This window comes from Callospermophilus lateralis, unplaced genomic scaffold (assembly GCF_048772815.1).
Source record: "Callospermophilus lateralis isolate mCalLat2 unplaced genomic scaffold, mCalLat2.hap1 Scaffold_831, whole genome shotgun sequence".
Lineage (NCBI taxonomy): Eukaryota > Metazoa > Chordata > Mammalia > Rodentia > Sciuridae > Callospermophilus > Callospermophilus lateralis.
The window spans coordinates 726,444-740,576 of NW_027516379.1; positions in this window are offsets into that span (position 1 = coordinate 726,444).

Consider the following 14,133-nt stretch of genomic DNA (forward strand, 5'->3'; position numbering starts at 1 on the left):
GGGTGCATACCTTCTGCATAATTACTCATCTTTTTTGTAACTGACTTTACCTTTTAAACTAAAATATATACGTTACACTTTTATATCACTTTTTACAACTGAAAAACAATACTTGCCATAATTAAGTTATAACTAGTAAAATATAAATACATTCACCCACTTATACCTGTAAACTATTGCCAAAGGCAGGAGGACTGAGGATCAAGGAGAAGAAATGCCCAGAGATAAGGAGAGACAGATTTTTCATGGATTTGAAAATCACAAAAAGAAATTTAAACTTCACCCGATTGGCAAGAAGAAACAAGATTTTCAACCAGGGGAGTGGGAGGAGGCCAATTTTACAAACACATACAGACAATTATGATAAAAGGCAAAGACAGTTTATTATCTTGTAGCAAACAAACAAACAATAACAACAACAAAAATGTGAAAAGGAAAGATCCCAGACAGAGCAACAGCTACTTAGCATTCCAGATAGGAGAAGATGAGATCTAGAAAGAAGGTCAAGTTGCAGGCACTTGATTTTTTATTCTCTAAGCTGAAAGTCAATAAAAGTATATGATCATTGTCAGTTTATAGACAATAGTTAAAGCCAGGAATATAGATAAGATTACTGAGAAGAGTCACTAGAGAGCTAAGGGAACTTTTAGAAACATTTACAGAGAAAAGTCTGAAAATATTTTCTCAAACATTTTAGGAAAAAGCAAGGGGGAGAGAAACTAGTGTCATTAAAGTCTAGTTTCCAGGAAAATGGGATTTCATGGCATTAAATAATACATGTATCAACAGATTGGCAAACAATATAAAAGACTGATCACATGTACTGTTGGTAAGTAAATAAATTGGATGATTTTTAAATAGTATTAGAAGAAATGTAAAATATATTAAAATTCAGGACAATTTCTACAATCAAGATTTTGAACATATAAACCCTTCACCTAAAGTGTCCTCTCTAAGAATTTACCCTAAGAATATACTTCCACAGTGTATGAAGATATGTGCAAAAGGAAATTATTCACTGCAGCATTATTTGTAATAGTCATAAACTAAGTAACTACCAAATAGGGAAATGGATACGAAACTATAACTCATCCATATCGTGACACCAAAACGTACTGCTATGAAAGGGTGTTTCTCTGAAACACTGTTTACAGAAACATATGCACACAGTAATTCCAGTTCTGTCAAGAAGGGCAAAACTGTGTATGTTCATGAATAAATCACACAGAAAATAATTAAGGGAAAGAAAATACCATAGGCTTTTTATAGCAATAACTCCATGGAGTAGGAATGAGAATAGAGAGGCTTGGGAAAGGAGATGCCACACAACTGTTTTGTACTATTTACCTCCTTAATGAAAATCATGAATAACTTGGATAAGAATTTTTAAACTACCAACACAAATATAAACTTAAAAATTCAACAATTTAAAATGACTAAAACCATGTAAACTATGAAGAGCACCACATCCCCCAAAAAACTATGAAGAACACCACACTTCCCATGCTCACACTCAGTACTGATCTTTCTATTGTCTTTTTTTCAGAACCCAGATGCCTAAATTAAAAAACCTGGGAGTCATTGTACAATCCCTTCCTCCCCTCCACTTACTTCTTTTCAGTCAGCCAGTCAGCAAATATTTATCAAGTGCATTTTATATGCCAAGAGTTATTTTAGATACAAAGACAACTGTTTATAGTTTGTCCCAGAACAAATTTAACGAACTTAAAAAAACAAAACTGCCAAATCAACTGCAAGTCCTCTAGCGTTAGTCTCCTAACATAACTCTGAAATCCCCCCACATTCTAATTTTTACTATTATTTCCATAGTTTAAATAAGAGATGAGAAGGGATTAAATTCATTTGAGTCTATGCTCCCTGAATTCATTACACACCCCTCTAATCCACCTTCATACTGTGATTAACGGAAGTTGATCAAATCATTCCTGTTGTAGAAATTTTTCAATGTCATCATTATCTTTTGAATAAAAAGAGACACTCCATAATATAATACACAAAGTCCTTTATGATGCCACCTTAGATGTTCTCCATATCCACCACTCTGTCTATCCCCCAAGCTGTATACTTCACATACTGAACTGCTCACTGCTACCTAATATTCATATTTTCCCATATTCTATGCCTTAAAGATGTTACTTCTACTTAGAATTTCATTTACCAAACTGGTAAAGTCTTGCCAGAGCTCAAGACTAAACTATCCAAGCTTAAGTTTTCCTTGATGGTCTCAATACACCTCTACTACTGCGACCTGATAGGACAACCATTTATAGTGGCTAACTCCTGTAAGCTCTTAAAGGACAAACATCATATCTTTTAGTGTCTCTAATCCTGAAATCTCCTTTAGTAGCTGACATTAGTAGGTATTACATATGTACATCTTGAATTAAAGAAAAAAAAAGAATGAATGCATGAGTGTATAAAGAGTCCGTTTTAATAGACCTTGAGTAAGGTATATAACCCAAGACCCAGGGTCCTAGTGTATAAAACAAGGATAATTAAATCTGCCTCAAGGTTATTTTAATAATCATGGGACACAAGTGAAAGGTCCTAGCAGTGTCTGATGTATACTGAATATTTAATAAATGTTTGCTTAAGCTTGCCTTAAGTACAGCTTCTCTCTCTCTCTCACTCTCTCTCTCTCTCTCTCTCTCTCTCTCTCTCTCTCTCGGTGTGTGTGTGTGTGTGTGTGTGTGTGTGTGTGTGTTTGTGTGGTTTGGAGATCAAATCAAGGGCCTCACACATACTAGGAAAAGTGCTCTACCACTGAGTTACCACCTTAATTCCCTATTTCTTTGGTAACTTTAATACTGAATTTCAAACTAAGTTGGGATATAGCTTATCTGTAAGTTGGACTCCTTTATTCCCTAACAAGCAATCCTTTTCTGGGTCAGGATGAATTCTTCATATCAGTAATTCTAAGCATGCTCAGCCTCACATCAAGATTTTGTTCTAATTGTCTTTTTTGCCTAGAACTTTATTTTCTGTTTTAATACTCTAAGTTTGGAATTATACCATTCTATTATTTAAAGCTATCATGCTACCTTTTAAGTTAGTCACTGGGAGGAACTATTAGGGTTTCTTGTATATGCTTGAGCTTTCTAGCCCCATTATCACATACTTCAGAAATTCTGATAGTTGCCAGTCTTTACTGACAATTCAAAAGCTTGATTTCACATTCAGACTCTAAACCATACACTTCAATACTGAGTTCTTCATTACCACGGGTTCTCTATTATTGTTTCTTAATTCCAACCATATAGCCAGTTCTAAGATCTTTGACTTCTGGGTCCTCCAATATTAAGAACAGCCTTGAGCACAAAAAGCAACACATACTACCAAATTAACCGCCCAAAAGACATCGAATTCTAAACAAAATTACACATTCAATATTGATAGGTTACTAAGGACAATTTATATCCCATCACAACATATCTTCTTTAAAATTATTAATTAATATTATTATTAATTATATAGGATATTACCAAGCCAGGTTCTGGATACCCTGTTTATATACACATACACACATTTCTAAAATAAGTATTGTGTTATACAAAGGAAGCTCTTTCCCTTAAAACATATTAGAAAATTTTTCCCCCTAGTACCACAAAATCTCATCTTTCCAAATTCAGAATTTACTTCAAAAATAAACAATCCATGATCATCACAATATAGTACAATCTGCCTCATTATTGTTGCAATAATATGTTTTATCATAGGTCAGCAAGAAAACAAATTTGTGTTCCACTGCCATCTAGATTCTTTATATCTCATATGTGAATATTAAAGAAATTATATGCAACCTCAGTGTAAGACATAGGAAAATGACCTAATTTATACAGAGTATCTACATATGTTAAAAATGTAAAAAATGAAAATAAAAAAATTTATAATTCTGAAATTGTGTCTAAAAACATAGCAAAGAAACAATTCTTTCAAAAATTAGGCTGTTATGTTAGCTGTATGTAATAAGGCTCTGAGTAAAACCATTTTTAAAGAAAATAAGAAAAAACCACTTAGTTAAGTTACCTGTAATCATTCTGATCATCAGCTTTTATTCCAGGCCAATCTCTCTTCAGGTACTGACTAGCCAACTTCTGGATACGCTGTTAAAAAAAAAATATTTTTTTTTCTAAAATAAGTATTGTGTCATAAAGGAAGCTCTTTCCATTAAAACATATTAGTTAGAAAATCCCATTGTTCCAAATGAAAATTTAATTCAGAAGTAAAGAGCCAATGACATAACATCACAAACTTCTCTCGTTATTGTCCAGTCCTCTCGTCTCCATTTTTAGCAAAAAGATGAGCCTGAGGATGAAGACACTGAAACTTAAGTGATATGCATTTCACTTCACCAGACCATTTGACTAACCATAGAACAAACTATCTCTGGTATGAAACAGGGAACACAGTTGTCCAACTCCAGAGCTTGGATCACACAGTTTGAGATCTCAGTTTCCCACCATTCCTTAGCTGAGGTGTGGGCACATTTCTAAGTGCTAGCAACAAATTCTCACATTCAAGAGAAGGAAGACTGCATTTAATTTGGAGCAAACAGACAAACAATGGCTTAAGGATTAATGAGCAGACTTTGGTGGTGTATCATACTAGTAATTCTCCAGACAGATTCGAGATTTTTTTTCCTTTAAAAAACAAAAAACAAAACAAAAAATAATAACAGAAATCATTTCAAATCAAATAAATTAGTTCTACCAAAAAATAAACCCACTTACTATTATCTATGTAATATAAATCTGGACAAAACAATATCTATAATATGGAGGAGCTATGGGACTCTTGAAGATTTTTTTGTTGGGAAATGAAGTTAAAATACTCATTCCAATTATGTAACATATTACTTTTAGATAATAACAGCCATGGTCCTCTAATATTATAGCAGGGCCAACATAATTGGATTTTTAAAGAAATCATTAATTTGGGGATATTGACTTCTACCCTGTAGGTGTAAAAAAAAATAAGAAGAAGAATACTATGCTGAAATGAAGAACAATCACAGAAATTCATAGACCATCTACTTTAAGCAAACGTTGTTCAACTAAAAAATCAATGTTTCACTCTATACAAGGTAACTTTCTAATAAGATCTGCTGGCAAATCAATTTGGCTTAATTAAATTCATTATTGAGAGCCTTTGTTGAAATAGCATCATTTTATTCCAAAGTGTAGCAGGAACTGATGCATCTTAGAATCTCAAGTTCCTCCTGAACTTGGCAATAGTTTGGTTCCACTATTTCCAGGAATTGTATTCTACAATATATAATACTTTCACTTAACCTATCTCATACTTTGGGAAACCCAATTACTAAGGTTTCCCTGAATATATGCAGTATTTTGTCACTTCTGTACCTTATTCCTACAATTCCCATGGCATGAAATATCTTCTCATCACTCCCATTCCTACTTGCTGAACTCTGTCTCACTGCTTTTTAAACTGATACATATATTTCCTAACACAAAACACTCAAAAGTACATACAGTAAAATGTAAAAAGTTTCATTGCATAGGTATTTAATTTCATTTCAATCCAGCATAACAATTTATCATTCTTCCTGCATTTATTAGCTATAATTCTACAAATAATATCCATCCCTGAACTATTTTATTGCTTTGAGGTGCAGTTCTTAAGAGAAAAGATGCGAGAAAAGATGGGATAAATATTTGATTGTTCCATTTTGTTCCACAGATGAGTAATGAATTTTAAAAGTAACATTTTAAACTCATGTAAACTCATGTATTTTAAACAATGATATGTTCCAATTAATTGCAGTTATTTTTCTTTAGATGCTCAAATTGTCCTCAAATTGTGCCTTTCAAGTTGGCTTCTATATTGTACCCCAAGAATTTGTTTGCTTCTTTGTTTTCTCTAACAGATCCTTTCACAGACCTGCTTCTCTCTGTAATACCTGACTCCTTTCAGTAAGAAACCATATTTAGAGCACACAATCCAGGCACACTTTCATACTTCAGGTTTTTGTATCTTTCTCTAAAATGACTTTTCTAACCACTCTACATAAAATTGTTCACCCTCTATCCAGTTATTTTCTCTCATACAACACTACTCATTCATAATTCTTATAGATGGTTAGTATCTGATTAAATTATAGTTGTCTGGTTGATTACAAGCTCCATCGGGTAAAGATTTTCTCTTATTTATTTAAATCACTATAGCCGTAGGTTATGGTACAGAGACTAGCATTTAATTACTAATAACATTCACTGATTGTATAAATTAATGCCTCCTACATTACTGTTTCTAATATATAACAGTAATCTCCTTTTGCATTTTTGACATTCTGAGTTAGAAATACTTGATTAAAACTTTTCTGGTTCCTGCTGGATACAGTGGTGCCTGTCTGTAATTCCAGGGACTCGGGAGACTAAGGCCAGAGGATTGCAAGTTCAAGACCAGCTGTAGCAACTTAATGAGACCCTGTCTCAAAACAAAAAATAAAAATGACAGAGGATGTAGCTCAGTGGTTGTGTACCCCTGGGTGAAATCCCCTGTACTGCCAAAACAAAAAACAAAAAAGTTCTCTGATTCCTAATTTCTGTATACTCAAAGGAAAAAACATGCTGCACTAGATTTTTGAAATTATGAGTAGGTGCCTTAATATAATAAATAAATTGATCAATAAAATTATAATCAAATTTGACCATTATCACTATTGAAATGGAATATCCACAGTATGTTCCACATGTATGCCGAGAAGGTATCACATGTTAATTTTTATGAAAGCTGAAATAAGTCAAGCTCCCTGAATAACAAGAATTCATTACAAGAACTCATCTGTTAGAGAGGAATAAGTATACAAAATAAAATGTTAGGCTTGGTTACTACCACATAAGTGGTACAATGTGGTAAAGTACCCAAATAAGGAAAAGATCAGGTGGCATTTTCTTTACAAATTACATATAAGTTACATTTTCTGTTTGATTGCTGCTAACAAATTGTTTAGCAGATTAGGTCTTGAACAACTATCAAATGGCTCTTTAGGTATTTGCAGAACACTTCACACAGAACATAGATGTGACATGGACCTCTTCTCACTCATGAGCAGGACCAGAACACTGTGCAGAGTGACAGTACTCTCCATACAGAACAAATGAACTAAATTACCAAGTCCTTTCACACATACATTTCTTTTACCTTGTTATAAATACAGAAAAATAGGACATTTGCTAAGATTCTTAAAGTCATAAAGATGGCGCCTAGTTAAGTTTAAGCTAGAATTGCAAGTTATCAAAAAGTCTTTACAAAAGACATAATTTTAAAGTGGATTTTATCTAATTTTCAAAAAAGCATGAAATTATGTTAAAATTTTTTGTGCATTATAAATTACAACATCAGTTTCTAGAACTCTAAACCACAAAGTTGAACTGTATTAAACTGAATGGGCCCTTCAAAGATAAGATGAGGGATTCATGAATCAGACAAAAACAGTGCGATCTCTAGATGAAAGACTTTATTCAAGTTAGTTCACAGAGGCAGGAATCACAATTTCTGTGTGCTCTGCGCAGCTGTTCAAAACCTAATCTGCATGGAAGCTAAGAAATACACTGGGGCCACTACAGGAAAGGCCCTAAACAATATTTCATGCCTCTAGTATCATTCTACACTTAAATTAACTAGTTTTTCTCTTACATCATGCTTAAAGTTACATGTGATTAATGAAAGGTTTATTTATATAGAAAATTATCTACCCTAATTAATTTGCTAAGGAAAATAAACTATGGCTTAGAATAAAAAATAAAATTCACTCTCCCAGCCTATAGCATTACTCTCTGAAATTTGTCCACTAGACGTGACGTACGTTTATTTATATTGACAGGAGTATCACTGATGCATAATGTTGATTTCTACTATAGTTCATTCTGGAGCAGTGACTTCCATAAAGATGTAGTTCTATCAATATGCCCTTTAGAACATTCAGTGACATCCCATTCCAACTTTTTAAAAAGCCATCAGTGTCTGATGTGAGACTTGCTTTTTTTTACCTCTCAATAACTCTTGCTTTATTGCTTTAACAAATGAAGAAATACAAAGAAAGCCACTGTTGAGTAGACACTGGGAAATGGACTGATGGTTTAACCTTTGGCCCATTCACCACAGCAAGCTAAGCAGGAGGATCCTCCATGGCTCTGGCACAGGTTATTTTGTATACTGTTCTTGACCCAGCATATACTGAAACTTAATGTTTTAAATAAAACTTAAAATAAAGGTTTACCATCATATGACTCTTTAAAATATTAGGAAACCATATTCTTTAATACTATGTTTAGGAATATTAGGAACCATAGTCTTGACATACTACACTTTTATTTTTTAACAGAGAGAGAGAGAGAGAGAGAGAGAGAGAGAGAGAGAGAGAGAGAGAGAGAGAGAGAATTTTTTTTAATATTTATTTTTTAGTTTTTGGTGGACACAACATCTTATTTTATTTTTTTTTATGTGTGCTGAGGATCGAACCCAGTGCCCCGCGCATGCCAGGCAAGCGTGTTACTGCTTGAGCCACATCCCCAGCCCCATACTACACTTTTTTAATCATGAATTTCCCAACATCAGGCAAAGTATCATTTAAAAATTAGGTTCACTACATAAGCTAAATACTTTCAAACTGATGGAATGATCAAATAATTGTCTTTGCTATATTCTTAAATCACATTTACAGTAAAAGATTAAGAACTTTATTCCTTAAGTTATGAAATATCTTTCATGGTTTTGTATAATACATAATTGGGAAAAAAAGTTAAGCAGTATATCTTTTAAATAACATAATAAATTACCTTTAATTACTTTTCTATTAATTTCATGATGAAATGAAATATTAATCTAATGTTATTATGTGCTTAAACACTAAATATATATTTTAGTTTTTTTGCTTTCATGAAAAATAAAGATTAATTTTATTTAATTATGTAAAAAATAAGAGCTATAGACATTTTAAATAACTTGTCTTGATTTAAAGATCAAATATAGAATAAGAAATGTATGAAATTTAACTCTAATTTATAATAAAAACTCAAAAAACTTCAAGTGGATGGAAACCTCCTTAATCTAAATTTAAAAATCCACCAAAACTCTGCTGCTAACATACTTTCGGAATAAGGTATAGATGTCCTCTCTTACTAATTCTTTTTGACATTTTCCCGGAAGTCCTATTTACCTAGTATGATAAGGCAAGAAAAAGAAATAAAAGACTTACAGATTTAAAAGGAAGAAATAAAGCTATAAAGCTATAATTTTTCACATAGCATGATTTTTTATCTTAAAAAAACTCCTGGTACTAATAACTGAGTTATTTGCAAGATTGCAAGATACAAAGTCATTATACCTCATTGTCGTACCTGAAGCTTAATTTTGCTGGATACAGAATTCTTGGTTGGCATCCATTGTCTTTCAGTGTTTGAAATACGTTGTTCCAGGATCTTCTCGCTTTCAGTGTCTGAGATGAAAAATCCGCTGTTAACCTTATTGGTTTACCCCTGAATGTAATCTGCCTCCTTTCTCTTGTAGCTTTTAATATTTTCTCTTTGTTCTGTATATTGGATATCTTCATAACAATGTGTCTTGGCGTTGGTCTACTTTGATTTTGTATGCTCGGTGTTCTGTATGCATCTACAATTTGTATATCTGTTTCCTTTTTTATTTCTGGAAAGTTTTCTGTAATTATTTCATGTAGTAGATTACACATTCCCTTGGTTTGAATCTCTGTGCCTTCCTCTATCCCGATCACTCTTAAATTTGGTTTTTTTAATGTTATCACATATCTCTTGGATGCTTCTCTCGTGATTTTTAACCAGCCTATTAGAGTTGGCTAGACTCTTTTCAAGATGATATATTTTGTCTTCATTATCTGACGTTCTGGCTTCTACTTGCTCCACTCTGTTAGTGATACTCTCATTTGAGTTTTTAATTTGGTTTATAAGTTCCTTCATTTCTAAGATTATTGTCTGATTCTTTTTTATAATCTCTATCTCCTGATAAAGATGCTTAACTTCTTCTTTTATCTGTTTTTGTAATTCGTTCTCAATGTGTTCTTTTGCTGCTTGAATTTGCTGTCTCGTATCCTCTTTAAGGTTCCATTCCATCTGTCTAAGGTATTCCTTGAGGTCTTTATATGACCATTTTTCTGATGAATCTATATTCTCCTGGATATTTAGGCCTTCCTGCATTGTTTGTACTCCTTTCCTTCCTTGCTTTTTCATATTGCTTCTTGTTCTGTTTGACTACTGAGTTGTTGATTACTCCTATAAATTTATTTGCTGCTTGGGAGGAAAGGTATTATAGTGGGAGGGAATAAGTCACCAAAGAGAATGAGAGTAATCAGGCAGAATTCAAGGAAGGGGGAATATGAGAATTGAAAATAAATGCAAAGACAGAAGAAAAGAAGAGAGAGAGAAAGGAAACAGAAAATTAAAAAGAATTAAAAAGAAATCATAATTGCAATAATAAAAATGAAAATTAGTATTAAAAAATAAGATAAAATGAATTAAAAAAAATTGGGGGAAAACAACAACAAAAACAAAACAAAACCAAAAAAAAAAATTAATACATGCAGTCTTTTAGATTCATCAATTCAGATTGTTAACTACAATTATGGTATGAGAGAGATCATCCATAGTGTGAATAAAACAGGAGACCAGAGAAAAGAAAAAAAAAAAAAAAAACATGCAGTCTTAGAGTTCGATTCCCTATTCTTCCAGTAGGTGGAGCTGTGCCCCCCGGGCCACGCTTCTCCTCTCAGTAGGCGGGAGCCAGTCACTCTGCAGCAGCTCTTCCTCCTGGACTGGGCGGGTCTCTAATCCTGAGTGCACCGGTGATGCTCACCACAATATTGGCTACACACCAAGAATTTGCAGCCAGAAAACCAGCATTGCAGAATATCTTGAGCAAAACACTACACGAGGAAGAAATGAGAAACAATAACCAAAGCCAACAGTGGGAAGTGCCCCAGTAAAGACTGACGGAGGGGGGAAAGCTAATCATGGAGAAATAAACTAAATTAAAAAAAAAAGAGAGAGAGACAAATAATCAAACATGGATGGAAGTACAAACCATATAGCAATAGTAACTCTAAACATTAATGGTTTAAACTCTCCAATAAAGCGACATAGACTGGTAACATGGATTAAAAAAACAAATCCAACAATATGCTGCCTCCAGGAGACACATCTGACAGGAAAAGACATACCCAGGCTGAAGGTGAAAGGTTGGGAAAAAACATACCATGCACACGGTCCTCGCAAACAAGCAGGTGTGGCCATCCTCATATCGAACAAAATCGACTTCAAGACTAAGTTAATCCAAAGGGATAAGGAAGGCCATTATATACTGTTAAAAGGAACCATTCACCAACAAGACATAACAATTATCAATATTTATGCACCAAATAATGGTGCTGCGACGTTCATAAAACAAATTCTCCTCAAGTTCAAGAATCAAATAGACCACAATACAATAATTATGGGTGACTTCAACACTTCTCACCATTGGACAGATCCTCCAAACAAAAGTTGAATAAAGAAACTATAGATCTAAATAACACAATCAATAACCTAGACTTAACTGACTTATATAGAATATATCAACCATCATCAAGTGGATATACTTTTTTCTCAGCAGCACATGGATCCTTCTCAAAAATAGACCATATATTATGCCATAGGGCAAACCTCAGTAAATATAAAGGGGTGGAGATAATACCATGCATTTTATCTGATCATAATGGAATGAAACTGGAAATCAATGATAAAAGAAGGATGGGAAAATCCTATATCACATGGAAAATGAACAATATGTTACTGAATGATCAATGGGTTACAGAAGACATAAAGGAGGAAATCAAAAAATTCTTAGAGATAAATGAAAATACAGACACAACTTATCGGAATCTATGGGACACAATGAAAGCAGTTTTAAGAGGGAAATTCATCGCCTGGAGGTCATTCCTCAAAAAAAAGAAAAACCAACAAATAAATGAGCTCACACTTCATCTCAAAGCCCTGGAAAAGGAAGAACAAAACAACAGCAAATGCAGCAGAAGGCAAGAAATAATTAAAATCAGAGCGGAAATCAACGAAATTGAATCAAAAGAAACTATTGAAAAAATCAACAAAACTAAAAGTTGGTTCTTCGAAAAAATAAACAAGATTGACAGACCCTTAGCCATGCTAACGAAGAGAAGAAGAGAGAGAACTCAAATTACTAACATACGGGATGAAAAAGGCAATATCACAACAGATGCTACAGAAATACAGAAGACAATTAGAAATTATTTTGAAAACCTATATTCCAATAAAATAGAAGATAGTGAAGACATCGATAAATTTCTTAAGACATATGATTTGCCCAGACTGAGTCAGGAGGATACACACAATTTGAACAGACCAATATCAATGGAGGAAATTGAAGAAGCAATCAAGAGACTACCCACCAAGAAAAGCCCAGGACCGGATGGGTATACAGCGGAGTTTTACAAAACTTTTAAAGAAGAATTAATACCAATACTTTTCAAGTTATTTCAGGAAATAGAAAAAGAGGGAGCTCTTCCAAATTCATTCTATGAGGCCAACATCACGTTGATTCCGAAACCAGACAAAGACACCTCAAAGAAAGAAAATTACAGACCAATATCCCTGATGAACCTAGATGCAAAAATCCTCAATAAAATTCTGGCGAATCGGATACAAAGGCACATCAAAAAAATTGTGCACCATGATCAAGTAGGATTCATCCCTGGGATGCAAGGATGGTTCAATATACGGAAATCAATAAATGTTATTCACCACATCAATAGACTTAAAGATAAGAACCATATGATCATCTCGATAGACGCAGAAAAAGCATTCGACAAAATACAGCATCCCTTTATGTTCAAAACATTAGAAAAACTAGGGATAACAGGAAATTACCTTGACATTGTAAAAGCTATCTATGCTAAGCCTCAGGCTAGCATCATTCTGAATGGAGAAAAATTGAAGGCATTCCCTCTAAAATCTGGAACAAGACAGGGATGCCCTCTATCACCACTTCTATTCAATATAGTTCTCGAAACACTGGCCAGAGCAATTAGACAGACAAAAGAAATTAAAGGCATAAAAATTGGAAAAGAAGAACTTAAATTATCATTATTTGCGGATGACATGATTTTATACCTAGAAGACCCAAAAGGGTCTACAAAAAAACTACTAGAACTAATAAATGAATTCAGCAAAGTAGCAGGATATAAAATCAACACGCATAAATCAAAGGCATTCCTGTATATCAGCAACAAAACTTCTGAAATGGAAATGAGGAAAACCACTCCATTCACAATATCCTCAAAAAAAAATAAAATACTTGGGAATCAACCTAACAAAAGAGGTGAAAGATTTATACAATGAAAACTACAGAACCCTAAAGAAAGAAGTAGAAGAAGATCTTAGAAGATGGAAAAATATACCCTGTTCATGGATAGGCAGAACTAACATCATCAAAATGGCGATATTACCAAAAGTTCTATAAAGGTTTAATGCAATGCCAATCAAAATCCCAAAGGCATTGCTTGTAGAAATAGATAAAGCAATCATGAAATTCATATGGAAAAATAAAAGACCCAGAATAGCAAAAGCAATTCTAAGCAGGAAGTGTGAATCAGGTGGTATAGCGATACCAGATTTCAAACTATATTACAGAGCAATAGTAACAAAGACAGCATGGTACTGGTACCAAAACAGGCGGGTGGACCAATGGTACAGAATAGAGGACACAGAGACCAATCCACAAAGTTACAACTATCTTATATTTGATAAAGGGGCTAAAAACATGCAATGGAGGAAGGATAGCATCTTCAACAAATGGTGTTGGGAAAACTGGAAATCCATATGCAACAAAATGAAACTGAACCCCCTCCTCTCACCATGCACAAAAGTTAACTCAAAATGGATCAAAGACCTTGATATCAAATCAGAGACTCTGCGTCTGATAGAAGAAAGAGTTGGCTACGATCTACATATAGTGGGGTCGGGCTCCAAATTCCTTAATAGGACACCCATAGCACAAGAGTTAATAGCAAGAATCAACAAATGGGACTTACTCAAACTAAAAAGTTTTTTC